The sequence below is a fragment of the Dipodomys spectabilis genome, unplaced genomic scaffold, assembly GCF_019054845.1.
Source record: "Dipodomys spectabilis isolate Male_0828 unplaced genomic scaffold, ASM1905484v1 ptg000228l, whole genome shotgun sequence".
NCBI lineage: Eukaryota > Metazoa > Chordata > Mammalia > Rodentia > Heteromyidae > Dipodomys > Dipodomys spectabilis.
In genome coordinates this window covers 3,332,620-3,349,431 of record NW_024870905.1, presented here as the reverse complement: position 1 = coordinate 3,349,431, position 16,812 = coordinate 3,332,620, and the positions used below count along the sequence as shown (strand labels likewise).

At 42.6% G+C, this 16,812-nt stretch overlaps 1 pseudogene; it reads left to right on the top strand.

The window, feature by feature from the left end:
- The first annotated feature begins 1,496 nt into the window (after positions 1–1,496).
- Positions 1,497–16,812, top strand: part of LOC122123397 — a 171,051-nt pseudogene continuing 155,735 nt past the window's right edge.

Genomic DNA, 16,812 nt, shown 5'->3' with positions numbered 1-16,812 from the left:
CCGAAATTTTCTTAATAGAGACCCCGATACACAACACATCAAAGAAAGGTTTGACGAATGGGATTGCATGAAGTTGCAGAGCTTCTGCATGGCAAAGGACATATCTTGCAAGATCAATAGAAAGCCCACAGATTGGGAGAAGATCTTCAATAGCCTTACAATGGACAAGGGTCTCATTTCTAAAATATACTTGGAACTCAAAAAATTAAATCCTCCAACAACAAATCCTCAAAGAAACAACTGCCCAATAAATAAGTGTGCTAAAGACTTAAAGAGAAACTTCTCTGAAGAAGAAAGAAGGATGGCCAATAGACACATGAAGAAATGCTCAACAACCCTAGCCATAAAAGAAATGCAAATCAAAACAACATTGAGATATCACCTCACCCCAGTTAGAATGGTTATAATCAAGAACTCTAACAACAACAGATGCTGGAGGTGATGTGGACAGAAGGGAACCTTACTTCATTGTTGGTGGGAGTGTAAACTTGTTCAACCACTTTGGAAACAGTATGGAGGTTCCTCAAAAGACTTCACATAGAGCTCCCCTATGACCCAGCAATACCACTTTTGGGCATTTACCCTAATGTTTACAAACAAGACCACACTAAAGCTACCAACACAACTATGTTTATTGGAGCATTATTTACCATAACTAAGATATGGAACCAACCCAGATGCCCCTCAGTAGATGAATGAATCAAGAAAATGTGGAATATATACACAATGGAATTCTATGTCTCCATCAAAAAGAATGACATTTCCCCATTTGTTAGGAAATGGAAAGCCTTGGAAAAAATTATATTAAGTGAAGTAAGCCAAGCCCAAAGAAACATAGGTCCAATGGTTTCCCTTATTTGCAATATCTACTACATGTATGAGTCAAGCAGAAAAGGTTAGATAATGTGATGTTAGGAAAATAAACCTTTAGATATGTATTTCAATGTTTTTTTTTGCTTTCATGCATGTGTTTCTAACTCATTTATAAGATTATTTCTTTGTTGCTTTGTGTGTCCCTCCTCCACAGTATAACCCCGGCTTTCACTATATTTGATATCTGTAATTTGTGGAGGAGATGGGGAAAAACAAGTCGTTTAACGTTTCAACTTTGAGAAGTAGAAGTTGTCATGTCGAAAACGAACTTTACAACTTTGGTGCGGGAGGGGTGGGGAGGTTGTGTCGGGGGGGGGGGTGGAGGCTGGGAAGGGATGTGAAGGGTAAACAAAGGAGAAGGCTGCAATGCTTGGTAAGAAATGTACTCATTATCTTGCTTATGTAATTGTAACCCCTCTGTACAGTATGTTCACAAAAAATAAAAATTAAAATAAAAAAAAAAGAAACTGGCATTCAGAGAGCCCTTGCTAACTGCCATGGCCTGATAACGAGCGGGATCCGCAGGGGGAATGCACGTGCCTACCACTGCCCAGCTGGAAACTGCCCAGGCGGGACACAGATTGGAGTTTTCTGGAGCCCAGAGATGATTGACCACTGGTACAATGCCGCGCGAGGGAATCCATGTCACCAGTGGGGGTCCAGAGCACCCTGCCCAGATTCCCACGGACACAGTCAATGCTCTGGGTAAGTTTGCCTTCTCATCCTTGGTCGTGGTGAACCATGTGCCATGTCACACCGTTCACCACTCTCCAAACCCTCCTAGCCTCACAGCCCCTGCCCTCCTCCCTCACCCCCCCCCCCGCATTTAATTCCTTAATTATATTTGGCAGGCACATTCCCAACCCTTGAATTAGCTCCAAGTATACACATGAGAGCAGACTGTCTGGCTAGAAGAATACGGCTGCATTCACACTTGCCTCATCATCCTTCTGGCTGAAGACAGAAGGACAGGTGTCCACTCTGGTCTGCAATTCACACAGGCCTCCTAGGGGAGACCCACACAGGTCCAGCAGCTACTGTGGGCTAGAGGAAATAGGGAAGAGGTAGGTGGAAAGGAACGTCTACTGAAAATTTCTCCAAAAAGGAGCCAAGAAACGTTCAAGGAGAAAACAAAAATTATGGCTGGACTCATACTTGGCATTGAAGAAAAAAGAAGCATACACACACACATACACACACACACACACACACGCATACATATAAAATGCTTTTGCTCTTTTTAGACACAATGACTTAAATATGTTTTCATTGTTCTCCCTGTTCTCCGAACACACATACACACACACACACACACACACACACATAAATCCAGACCTGTGACAGAAGATTCCTCCATGCAGCACCTGCAATTTGCCAACTGATCACTCACCTGAGCACAGACAGGCAAGTGTAAGGAGAACGATGATCTCTCTCTCCTTCTCTCTCTCCCTCTCTGTCTCTTTTCCTCTCTCCATCCCTCTCTCTCTCTCTCATGCATACACACACACACACACACACACACACACACACACACACACACACAGACGCACACACAAATAGACCCAGCAGTGTCTCTCCTGAGTTTGTTGGTTCCTCCTCTGGGACAAGGTACAAGCTGGAGTACGGGGATTCCCTTGTCAAACTAGTGGCTCCCACCCAAAGGAGCACCGCTCTAATAACGCAGAACCACTCTGCCTCTCCCTTTCTCAAGGGCCAGACACTTTCCCTTGGGAACTACCAGCATTTACTCACCATTCACCAAAATTCCAGGCTAGGATTCTCTATGAAGGTGTCCTGAGATAGGTGGATCCTCAGAGCCAGGATTAAAAACAAGCAGGGGTGTCACAGTGTCCCAGAGGGGTGTCTGACCTGGAGTGGGGGCAGTGTTGCAAAATGCATGGGGTCCTAAAGGCTACATACATGGACAGACTCCCTATTTCCAGTCTAGATGCTTCTGGGTGACTTTGGGGATTCTTGTGAAGGACTAGGAGAGCAGATGGAATGTGAGCCAGCAGATACTGGGAGAGCTAGGAAATGTGATCACCCTGTGAGAACTGTTGACAGCTGATGTGGGGGGACAGGTCAGGTATATGCGTGTCGGAGGGGGTGTGTTCTTCCCAGATATTCACCTTCTATCTGATTCCAAGTGCCCTCACATAACTATTGGGCTTTTCTGGGACCCTGCTCAGGTGAAAGGGTGACCGAGCACAGAACATAAGGGCTCACACAGCAAGGAGGGCCTACCTTTTGCATCCAACACCCACCACCCCCAGCAAAAAGCAAAAGACCCAATAAGGCAGGTGTGGAGGTGCTGCTTCCCACCTCTGACTAAAGCCACCAGGTTCCCAACAGGGAGAGGAAGGGTGCAGATGCACAGCTGTGTGGCTCCCACTGTTCCAGGCCACGAGCTCTGTGGCGACCCCTCCTCACCCATTCCTGCATCACTCCATTTCCTGGTACACCGTTTACTAGTGTGGGGGTGGGATCCCGGGGTCAACACCCACTCCCAGTCTCCAACCCTGGGGTACATTTGTGGCAGGGACATGACAGGCTGTGGGGCATGGGGCACACAATAGCAGGACAGGAGAGGGGAGGCAGGAAGGGCGGGTCCATGTCAGCAGGAGAGGGTCTTTTGGCAGGAGGGTTCCCAGGGTGCAGGCCCATGGGGCAGCCACTCATGTGTGCTACTGGGAGAAGCTGTAGGCAGAGGCTCCAGAGGCATGCAGGCCCAGAGTATGAGGACTGGGATCCGAGACCTGCTAGGGGCTGCAAGCAAACCAGGGGCGTGCCATCTCTGCTGGGTGACTTCAAGAGGCACCATGGGTCTGAGCCAAAAACACCATGTTTGAAACGCGATGCTGCAGGAAGTGGACAGGCTCACGTCTGCGGGGCATGTAGGGGCTGCACATGGCCTCTGCTCCTCCTCATCAGCCAACACTGCCCCCACCTCAGCCACCTCCACTGCCATACTCCCTGGGCAGGGTCCTCAGACTCAGGCCTGCCATGGCCACCACACCTCCGAGTAGCTGCCTGTGGCAATGTCCTGCTGCATAAGCTCCACATGCTCTGTGCTCCCCGACAGGACATGCGCTAAGATTTGGGAGGCTGCCAGCCTATAAAGCTGCTTGCCTTTGTGTGTGTGCTCACTCTTCGATCTGCTCTCTCTCTCTCTGCCCTCACTCCTCTCCTGGGCTGCCTTGTCCCCACGGAGTGCACCCGCCCCCTGCTGCGAACACAGTGTGCCCTGGGTCCTACCCCTCCTCCTCTTGCCATGCTCCCTTCCCCTTTGCCCCCGACCCCACCCCTGCTGCAAGCCCAGCCCTGACTGGGCTCTAAGGCTTCCAGGCCACGCAATTGTAGCCTCACCTCAGCTCATCACTCCCCCCTAACCCCAGTACCTGCTTCTGTGATCGAATCTCCCCTCAGCCCCACCACGGGAGGAGACTCTCGTCCTTCCCCCTCCACTCTACACACCAAGCAGGTGTACAGTGACCCTTGTGTGTGTGTGTGTGTGTGTGTGTGTGTGTGTGTATGTGTGTGTTTGTGTGTGTGTGCTTGTTGGGGATAACTGCCTCTCAAGGACTCAGAACATAGCACCCTTTGAGATGACTCAGCACACAGCACACTTCAAAAAACAGCCCAAAGCACCCTGGGTAGAGGACTCAGTACACAGCTCCCTTTGAATGACTCAGTATATAGTACACTGTGTAGAGCACTCAGCACAAAGCATCCTTTGAAAGAGGGAGTCCATAGCCCACAGTGTAAAGGACTCAGCACATGGCATGCTTTGAAAAACTCAAGCGCACAGCACTGTTTCCCAGGGACTCAGTAGATAGCATCCTGTGTTAAGACACACACAGCCCCCTTTGAAAGACTGAGTACATTGCACTCTGTGTAAAGCACTCAGTGCATAGCACCCTTCAAAAACTAAGCAGATAGCACAATTTTGAAAGACTCAGCACATACCACAGTGTGGAAGGACTCAGTACATACCACACTGTCAAAGGATTCAGCCCATCGCACCATTTGCAGGACAGTAAAGAGCACCCTATTTTAAGGTCTTGGCACAAAGCACTTGAAAAATTCACCTCCTCCCTCACTTCTCAAAGGCTCAGCACATAGCAGGACCCTTTGGGGTGAATTAGCACACCGCAACTTTTGAAGGACTCAGCATATAGTACGTTGTGTAAGGGACTCATCACACAGCACCCTTTTAAAAACCCAGCATGGCCCACTCTTCTCAGGGACTCAGCACATAGCACCCTTTGGGATGACTCAGAAAACAGCACCTTTTTGAGGACTCAGCACAAAACTCCATGTGGGAAGGCCCCAGCAAACAGCACCCTGTGAAGGACTCAGCACATAGCTGTATGTCACAATTTCAGCTGTCATTAGAATTAAGGTGCTTTCTTTAGTATCACCATTCTTCAGAAACACTTCACAAATCCTACAAGTTTACTTTAGCCAACCTGTGTTTTATGGGGCAGGGTCAGCTGGGTGTCTTGAACTCAAAGCTTGGGGGCTCTGTCCCTGATCTCTTTGGTTCAATGCTAGCTCCAATTTTGACCCATAGCTCCAATTTTGTTTTTTTGGGGTTGTTCTTTGTCAGATCTTATGGTGATTAGGAAGGCCAAGTTGGGGTGTCTGTGGGCAAAGACTCTTAGCTCGGCCTGGAGCTGACCTCTCCCTTCCTTGTGCCCCTAGGATCCGGGACTCCTGGCACTCTCTTTGCCTAGGGTGGAACAGACCTGCTCTGGCATCAGCACCCATGGTGAGCAAAAGTCAGCTTGGCCCTGGTCACTTCCCCCAATTGAAATCTAGAGGAAAATGGCACGGCCTCTCATGTTCCACGTCTGGCCAGCAGGGGGCAGGAGTTGCCCACCATGGGGATTGTACCTGTGAGTTGTGTTTACTCTTGATCCAAGCCACCTTGGACAGGAAAGTGCATGAGACTCCTACCTACAATTAACCATCATAAAACAAGTGGGACTGTGGCTCAAGTGGCAGAGTACTAGGCTTGACCAAGAAAACTCAGGGATAGAGCCTAGTCCCTGAGTTCACACACACACACACACACACACACACACACACACACACACACACACACACACACACACACACACACCACATGCATGCAAAATCAGAGATTTCTACACTGCAATCTTTGGGTATTCTCTACCTATTCCCCACTAAGCCTGATAGCTGTTGGCCTAGGTATTTGATGCATACAACACCAACTGGCATCTTTAATTTTGGAGAAAAGAATGGCTAGAAGGTGAGCCTTCTCCCATCCCAGCTCCTTGATTGGGTCATGGTCTATCCAGGCCCTTTGCGACTCCTTTTACAGACTTGACAAAATGCCTTCAAAAGTCATCACAAGCTGGGCACTGGGGGCTCATACCTGTCATCCTAGATACTCAGGAAGCTGCGATCTGGAGGATCATGGTGCCAAGCCAGCTTGGGTAGGAAAGTGTGTGAGACTCTTATCTTCGATGAACTATCAGAAAACACTCAACTGGTAGAATGCCAGCCTTAACCAAAAAGAGCTCAGGGACAGGGGCCAGGCCCTGAGTTCAAGCCAGAGGCCTTGAAGAACAAATCTTTGTTGGAGGTTTTTCTTTCCTTTGAAAACAATTTATTGTTTGAGATAAGCATAACATAGGTCTCTTCCCTGGCCACCAATGGGCTATTAGATGTCCCTTGAATTTGGGCCGCTTCCTGGCAGCTTCTGCCCTAACTGACCTTCAGTTTACCCTTCCCATCACATGGCAGATGGAGGCCTGAGAGAAGGCTACCTGGCCACTTATTTCTGGTGGCTGACGTGGCTTTTGAGAATCAGTATGTCACATAGAGAGTCATCATCCACATCAGTCTACAGAAGAAAGAAAGGGAGTGCTCCTTGACCAAGCCTACCAGCTGTAGGTGGCTCTGGATGTGGGGCATCTGCTGCAGGATGTGCTCCAAAGGGGAGTCATCTATAGGGTTGGGAACCCAGACCACTCCTCTGGCAGTTTCCAAGCTGTCTTGAAGTTGCAATTCTTCAAAACCTTTCTGCTCCTCCCTCATTTTGCCCACCCCAGAGTCTGAGGCATCTGAAGCAGCTGCAGTTATGGGGGCTCATCCTGTGCAGGCATCTGGAGCCTTCTATCTGCTCCTTCCCCTGCAAGAAGGGACAGCAGCTCCCTCAGCTCTCTTTTCTCCATCTTCTCCTGGGAGAGCCAGCACACACGCTTGGCTTTCTCCAGACACAGTTCATCCAGGATGAACATCTGCTCTTTACACGCCATGAGGGACTCCAAGACAGTGCAGATGTGTGCCAACAGCTGGCTGCATCGATGGTGGTGCTCATCTGCTGGACTATGGAAGTCCACGTCATCATGCAGGTCATGGATGAAGCAGATTTTGTTCTCGGATGCCCCCTGTCCCATTTCCCATCCCCACGCCTGCTCTGGTGTCAGCTCATGGGGCAGGAGGCCTGTGGTTCCAGCTCTGTCTGCCACTGAGCTGCTGTGTGGTGATCCCTGCAAAGGGGTCACCACTCCTGCAGCAGGAGTTTCCCCCTGTGGATTTCAGCCTCTGAGTGCTCGCAGAGCCACATCCCTCTAGGTCTGGGGCATGTCTCCATCCTCTGCGATTCTCAATTTCTGGAGGTGTCACCTCCTCAACTTTTGCTTCTCCAAGGCTCACAACCTATGTTGTCATGCAGGACAATGCTTCCACAATAACCCGCCATTAAAAAATTAGCCCCCTGGTTTGCAATTCGTCCCAATTTTTCTGCCAGACCTGGTATTTGAACTCAAGGTCTAGGTAAATATGCAGCACTGTGAGAGAAGGGAATCTGACCATGCTTGAAGACAAGAAAGTCAGGCCTGTTCCCTAGGTTTGAATTCAAGCTTCAGGCTGGGAAAACATACTCTTCATATCCATTTTAAACACAGGATTTATACTTCCATACAGATATTCATTACGTATTGTGTTTGGTGTAGTTATTCATTTTATTTCTGGTTTTATTCATTTATTTAGCAACTATTTTATTGACTCTGATGACACCGCTACCATTTATTACATTGTTTACATCCTATCACAGCATCCAGATTTGTAGATATGATATCCATCATGCCTGACACTCAAGACTCTCCCAGAAAAGGAAAACATGTGTCATACTCGGCTTCTTCCTGCAAGATTATATTTTTGGCAGTGCTTGGATCTGAAGTCAGGGCCTAGCAGTCCCAATTCATGAATGGATGTGTGTGAGCACAGCAGCCTCTAGCCAATGAAGCTGTCAGGTGGTTCCCAAGTGCTGAGATCCAGCCCCAGTTTTGGCCAAAACAGTGATACATGGATAGGCAGATGGTGGTATACAAATAAATACATATTGGAAAGGAGCACCAGATCTGTTTGTCTATGATTGAATGAAACCTACTATATTCCTAACAACTTTTAGGCATTTATTATACTGCCACTGAAGGAATATTATTCTTTTCATGTTCAATAAACTATTAATTAAGATCAATCCGTATGATAGGATTATTGCATCCAATTTTAGACTACACTGAAGCATGAAGTACTCTTTCAATAGGTATTCCTATGCACAGGAATTAGTCTCTTGTGATCTCCTGCCATTGGTAGGTGTCAGGATCGGGATTTGAACCCAGGGCCTATGGTTGACAGGTAGGCCTATGGTTTCCCTGATAGCCCACCAGCCTTCAGCAATGGCTGGTCAGGTCCAATTGCAGCTGTGTCATTCAGAACCAGGATGTTCACCGTGTAAAGATAAAAAATGTAAACCCCATCCCTCTGCAGCTCACCACTTTTTGTGGTATCCTACTTTATTTTTCTTCATGCAAGCCCTCTGGGCCTAGGATCCCAAGATCGGCTATGGGTCCAGAGATTGTACTCCAGCCTAGGGCGATCGAAGCTGAGGCAGAGTTGCACGACCTGAGTTCAAACCCTGTGTTGGCAAAATAAAGATTAAATTAAAAAATTAATTAATCGTTTAACTAAATAAAAAAATAAAGCTCCCTGGTTTGGAATTTGTGCCAGTTTTCTTTCCTAGCCTGGAATTTGAACTCAGGGTCTTGGTAAATGTGTTGCAATGTGAAGAAAAGTTCAGAGTTGCCACTACTTGAGATCAAACCCTGTGCAAAGCCAAAAATAAAAAAAATAAGTCCCTGAGATCGGCAGGGGGAGTAGATGTGGAGATGGGAGGGAAGGGATGTTTTGGGGAAAACAAAGGAAGAGGCAACAATGTTCAATAGGAAATGTGCCTTGCTCATTTAACTGTAACCCATCTGTATAATATTTTTACAATAAAAAAATGAAAAAAGTCATGCTCAGAGAAGCCTTTTGGGGGTTAGGGAAAAATGTCTGAATAGATATACAAAATTCTACACTGCTTTTTCTTAATGTTCAGTATGGAACTGAATAAGCATAACTGCTTGATTTTTAAAAATTTAGTCACTGTCTTGGAACTGGGGGCAGTATTTCCATCATTGCTGGGATTTGATCTCACATTCCAGGTAACTCTTTTGCACCATGGGTGAACGAAAAACTCACTGTCCTGGAGAAAAAGAAATTCAGGCTAGAGTTCTGAATGAAGGACCTGCAATAGAAAAAATATTTCTATATATGTGTAATATATTATATATTTACATGTGTATGTTTATTACATATTATGATTTTAATTGATTTTGTATTTATTTTATTTTATACATTTTATAGTTTATTGTATTTAGTATTTTTATACACATAATATTTATTATGTTTTTCACATCTATTAGAAAATTATACAAAATAAATTAGGTCATTGACTTGTTTTTCATTAATACTTTATTAAGTGTTGAAACATGATATATAATTAAATGGAGGCATTAGTCACAGTCATCACCTTTAGAGTCTCTCCCAAGTGTGAGCTTTGTCTTAGTTATCTTTTGACAACTTCCTAAGGGATTTCTTTAGATGATTTACACTCAGAAGCCTTTTCTTGAGGATAGGCAAGTTGTGGGATAAAATTTTAAGGGTGTGGCTGGGAATGTGGCTTAGTGGTATAGAGCTTGCTCAGCATGCATGAATGCCAGGGTTTGAATCCTCAGTGCCACATACTCAGAAAAACCTAGAAGCTGTGGAGTGGTTCAAGTGGTAGAGCGCTAGCCTTGAGAAAAAGAAGCTCAGAGACAGTACCCATACCCTAAGATCAAGCCCCAGGAGAGTAGAAACAATAGGCCAGATGCCGGTGGCTCACAACTGTATACCTAGCTTCTCAGGAGACTGAGATCTGAAGACCACAGTTCAAATACAGCCTAGGCAAGGAAAGCCTGTTAGACTCTTATCTTCAATGAACCACAAAAAGACCACATGTGGCACTATGACTCAAGTGGTAGAGTGTTCACTTTGAACTGAAGGGCTCAGGGACAGTGCCCAGGTTTGAGTTCCAGACAGACAACTGGAAAAAAGTGAGGGTCAATCAAATTACTTTTCCTATTTGCTGATTAGGAGAACATTCTCTGGAAATGAACGCTGATGTACACCAGAATTGGAGTCAGAGCTCCAGGTTCAAGTGTAGCACATCCATATGCCCAGTCTCTCAGACTCTAGAATTACAACATTGTGTCCTACAGGGTTCTGAAAGGTCCATTGTTGAAAGGCTTAATATGCTCCCCAAACCCTTTATGATGAGCCTTGACTTGTATTGTCAATGTCATTACAGTTCTGAACCTAGCAGAGCACCAGTACCTCACACCTGTCATCCTAGCTGAGGTCTCAGGATCACAGGGTGAAGCCAGCCAGGGCAGGAATGTCTATGACACTCAGGCTTCCACTGCTGAAATGTCAGAAGTTCAAGAGTTTCCTGTGTTTCCGTTGGTGATAAGTACTTGCACTCTAAATGTTCTTAGAGTTCTCCAGGTATAGAAGCAGGAAAGAAACATTATTGACCCATCCTGGATTCAAATGAAGTTCTCAGGATCTGAGCCCTAGCCTTGTTAGCAGGAAGAACTCCAGGGTAACATTGTATTTGAAGGTAGAAAACAGTTATGAAAGCCCTTCTTTCCTCCTGACATCCAAAACCAGATTCATCTCTCATCTTTCTATGTATCTATCTATGTATCTATGTATCTACCTACCTACCTACGTACCTACATACCTAGCTATCTCTTTGCCAGTTCTTGGGTTGAACACAAGGCCTTGGCACTGTCTGTAGCTCTCTACTACTTGAGCCACAGAACTAATTCTGGCTTTTTCTGTGTATGTGCTACTGAGGAATCGAACCCAGGTCTTCTTGCATGGAAGTAAATGACTCTCAGTAATCCACATTCCCATCCCCTTCATCTTTTTTTAATGGTAGTTTTTATGCTACCATTTTATGTTCCAAAGTTTAATTTTCTGAATATTGATTACTTCTAAAAAACCTCATCTTCTCTTTCCCTGCCTGGAATGTGCTTGTTCCTGCATTGGCCTCAGCATAAAATGTAAATAAAGGCTGCTGAGGGTCACCTGCTTTACCTGGATGGCTGCACAGATTGTTCTGTATATCTGTTTGTTGCCAGTTCCAGATCTTGAACTAAGGATCTGGGCACAGTCGATGAGCTGCTTTTGCTTAAGCCTAGCCTCCTACAACTGGAGCCATAGGCCCCAACTTCTGGTTTGTTGGCACTGAAGTAGGAAAATGGGCTCAAGGACATTTCTGCCTAGGGTGACATTGACCATGATCCTCCTATCACAGCCTTATAAGTATCAAGGAGGAATGCTGAGAGACACTTGTGCCTGCCTTATCACTGCTCTTGCTGATGTTTGTGGACAGACAGGTGAGTTCCCTATTCTCAGGTTTAAGTGGTGGGAGCTGGAGCCCACAGTTCGAATCCTGATCCTGCCACCTTCAAATGGCAGGAGAGCCTAAGAAACTCATTCCTATCCATATGAATACCAATGGAATGTGATGTTTGTCCTGATTGAATGGGCACTCCTTGAATCATTCTAGGATAAAATCATACACAATTATATTATAGGACACTGATCAATTTTAATTACTAAATTATGAAGGATTTAAACAATCAAATTCATTAAATGGAGGCAGGATGAAATACCTAAGAATTGGGCATGACATAGTATAGAGATGCCATTTTTTCTTCCAGGACTTTCTTTAGTTAATCGGTATATACCATTTTCTGAATGTAGTTTAGTATATGAAACTAGGATATATTATATCTGACCAGAAAATCAATTATTTAAACATTTTTTATCAGTAATGCTTAAAGCGAATTGTAGAGGTACATCCAAATTACGTATATTTGAAGGCAATGCTTGGTTAGTCCTCTTCTCACATTCCCCATTCCTTTCAAGAGAATAATACACATTTTAAGGAAATACTTATAATGTTTTGGATAAATAGGTTGACTTTAAACCAGTGAGTTGCTCTATGATGCATATTGTTATTTTATATCCAGAAAAGCTAAATTCTTACTTTATCATTTTCCTTAGGCTTTATATTCAGACTTAATCTCTGATGGGTGACAAAGATATAAACATTTTTAAACAGTGGCTGAATTTAGGCTGAGGTATCTAGGTACAATGATACTCATGCAGATAGGCCTCATCAGTCATGAGACCCTGATATCCAAATGTTAACCAATGCTTTTGGTGTCATGCTTATGAGATTTTGTGTATTATAAACAGTGGCTATTAGAATTATTTTGTAATCAACATCATTTCACGGGTTAGGAACGGAAGTGAGACATTACACTCAGAACAAAATTTAAGGAGGCATCCAAAATTAGTTACCAAGTTATACATCATTTAACACAATGTTTTAAAAATAGCAAACTAAAGGAAATAATTAATGAAAAAATCAACATTTACAATAAATACAGAATCAGTATGACTGATTTATCTTTTTTATTGTGAAAAGTACTATACAGAGGGGTTACAATTACATGAGCAAATAATGAGTGCATTTCTTATCAAACATTGTAGCCTCCTCCTTTGTTTCCCCTTCCCATCCCTTCCCATCCTCCTCCCGCACCCCCATCCTCCTCCCCCCACCAAATTTGTAAAGTTCATTTTCGACATAACGACTTTTACATCTCATTGTTGAAATGGGTCCACCTGTATCCCTATTTAAACGATTTGTTTTTTCCCTTCCCCTCCACAAATTATACAGACATCAAATACTGTGAAAGCAGGGGTTATACAGTGAGGAGGGACATAAAAAGCAACAGAGAAATCATCTTATAAATGTGTTAAAAAAAAAAAAAACAATTGCATGAAAGAAAAAAAATTTGAATATATATCTTAGGGTTCATTTCCCTAACATCAACTTATCTGACCTTTTCTGCTTGACTCAGACATATACTAGTTATCACAAATAAGGGAAACTATAGGACATATGTTTCTTTGGGCCTGACTTACTTCACTTGCTATCATTTTTTCCAAGTTTTTCCATTTCCTAACAAATGGGGCAATGTCATTCTTTCTGATGGAGGCATAAAATTCCATTGTGTATATATACCACATTTCCTTGATCCATTCATCTACTGAGGGACATCTGGGTTGGTTCCATATCCTAGCTATTGTAAATAAGAGTGCAATGAAAATAGTCGTGCCTGTAGCTTTAGTGTGGTCATGTGTGTGAACATTTGTGTAAATGCCCAAAAGTGGAATTGCTGGGTTATAGGGGAGCTCTATGTGTAGTCTTTTGAGGACCCTCCATACTGCTTTCCAAAGTGGTTGAACAAGTTTACACTCCCACCAACAATGTAGTAAGTTTCCCTTGTGTCCACATCCCGTCCAGTATCTGTTGTTACTAGAGTTCTTGATTATAGCCATTCTAATTGGGGTGAAGTGGTATCTCAATTTTACCCCAGTTGCAATACAGCTTACATGATGACTTTTCTGGTTATATGTTTAGTTAGGTCTTGATATTTAGTTGTAGAAGTTATGTTTTTTCATATATTTATTTGTCAGGTCAAAGAGGAAATGAATTCCTTGCCAGAGTCAACATCCATAGAAATGTTACAGATATATCCTGCAACTTTGCCAAAGTTTCAAATCAGCTCGAGTAACTTGGGTCTTTTTCTGGATCTAACTTATTTAGTGTGCAATTTTTTCAGTACTAGAAAGATTTTGACCACCATTTATGAAACTAGTATTTTCCAGTAACTACTTCTCTCTTTTCATGAGATTTTTATTTCATTATTATCATGTATTGAAGTTTTCCTTTAGATAACCCACATTCAGTCTTCTACAAAGTGTAATTTGGAGTAGTTTAAAATTATGTAGACTCATGTACACTGCTCAGATTGTATAGTTGCATATTTTTTTCTTGTTAAATCAGTAGGAATCAGTTTTCAATATGGATATTATTGAACTTATTCATTGCATTTCTGAATTTTTAAAATATGTCATGATTTTGTTATTTTATTCTTTTAATTTTGTGCAGATCTCAATTCTCATACAGTCACATTTGTTTTAAACAATTTTATCCATTCAAGGGATTTGCTATATTAGGTTTATCTAGACGAATTTAATTACTAATTAACACAACCGTATTTTTGAGACACAGTTATCTTTATGGCTCTACTCCAAGTTAATATGTATTTGAGTTATTTGTGCTTTCAAAAAAAAATGGACACAACATGTTTTTGTTCCGGGGGGAGTTCTACTTTGTTGGTTGTTTTTTCAGTTGTAGTGACTTCAACATATGTGTGCATTATATATAAATTGTTTTGTGTCTATATTTTGTTTCATATAACAGAAAGTACAAAAAGAATCAGTGATTGAGAACTTTTCCAAATAGAATTCTAAGAGAGACACTTGAAGCTTTGTGACAACTGGGAATTGGCAGGTCATCAAAGAGGTGGGGTTAGCAGAATAACGGAGACATTTTTTGACATGATTTTAATTCTTCCTCTTCTTGCCTCACTATTTCTAATAGTGTTACTTTAAAGTCTTTAGTGGAAAGAAAATAATTATGTCTGTATGAACTCAGAATTTTAGGTTCAGTTGGGACACACTACACATTCATATTTCATTTTAACTTGAAAAATTTTCTTTCCTTCGTTTAAAATCACAGATGTGAATTTAAAGTGCTAAAATAGCATCTACAAGTTTATATGAAATGGTTCACTTCACACTATATGTAATATAGACTCTAACAATAATAGTGAGTAATATAGTATGTAATAATTGACTTTGGGGGAAATCAATTGCAGTGGATTTTTGTGAGATACTTAGTAATAATAAAACTTATATTTGATTCTATCCAAAAACTCACAGTTACATCTAAAAGTAACTCATAGTTATAAACTAATGCTGACAAAGTAAGATTGTTTCTTGGAAAAAGCCAGAAGTTTCAATAAGCTTGCTTTTTAAAAATTGTCTTGGATCTGCGCTTTGTTCACTCATGCCTGTAATCCTAGCTACACCAAAGTCTGAGATCTGAGGATAGTGGTTCAAAGCCAGCCTGGGTAGAAAAGTCTGTGAGACTCTTATCTCCAACATAACTCTTGAAAACTAGAAATGGTACTGTGGCTCAAGTGGTATAGTGGTATCCTTGAACTGAAGAGCTGAGGGACAGTGCCAAGGCTCAGAGTTCAAGACCCATGACCGACAAAAAAAAGTGACATGGATTTTTACTTTATAATTTCATGATTTTTATTGTAAAAATACACACAGAGGGTTTACAATTACATGAATAAGGTAATGAGTATATTTCTTATCAATCATTGTTGCCTCCTCCTTTGTTTCCCCTTCCCATCCCTTCCCATCTCCCCCTCTGCACCTCCACACCCCACGCCAAAGTTATAAAGTTTGCTTTTCGACAGAATATCTCGTAGATGTCATTGTTGTAATGGGTCATCCTGTATCCCTATTTGTTTTTCCCTTCCCCTCTCAAAATAATACTAACATCAAATATTCTGAAAACAGGGGTTAAACCGTGGAGTAGGAACATGCAACAGAGAAATCATCTTATAAATACACTAGAAAAAAGAAAAGAAAAAAATTTGAGTCCTTACCAAGGGGTTCATTTCGCCTAACATCAACATATGTGACCATTTCTGCTTGTCTCAGACATAAATTAGTTATTGCAAATAAGGGAAACCATGGGACCTATATTTCTTTGGGTCTGGTTTACTTCACTTAATTTTTTCCAAGTCTTTCCATTTCCTAACAAATGGGGAAATGTCATTCTTTCTGATGGAGGCATAGAATTTCATTGTGTATATATACCAAATTTTCTTGATCCATTCATCTACTGAGGGGCATCTGGGTTGGTTCCATATCTTAGCTATGGTAAATAATGCTGCAATGAACATAGTTTTGCTGGTAGTTTTAGTATGTTCTTGTTTGTGATCACTTGGGTAAATGTCAAAAGTGGGATTGCTGGGTCATCAAGGAGCTCTATGTAGAGTCTTTTGAGGAACCTCCATACTACTTTCCAAAGTGGTTGAACAAGTTTACAATCTCACCAACATCCTGTTCAGGATCTGTTATTATTAGAGTTCTTGATTATAGCCATTCTAACTAGAGTGATGTTGTATATCAGTGTTGTTTAGATTTGCATTTCTTTTATGGCTATGGGGGCTGAGCATTTCTTCATGTGTCTATTGGCGATCCTACTTTCCTCTTCGGAGAAGATTCTCTGTAAGTCTTTAGCCCACTTATTTATTGGGCAGTGGTTTCTTTGAGGATTTGTAGTTGGGGGATTTAATTTTTTGAGTTCCAGGTATATTATAGATATGAGACCCTTGTCCCTTTTATGGCTAGTGAAGATCTTCTCCTAATCCATAGGCTTTCTATTGATCTTGAGAGCTTTGTCCTTTGCCTTCCAGAAGCTCTGCAATTTCATGCAATCCCATTTGTCCAACCTTTCTTTGATTTGTTGTGTTTATGGGTATCTATTAAGAAAATTTAGTCCTGTTCCAAGGATATCTAGAGTATCTCCTA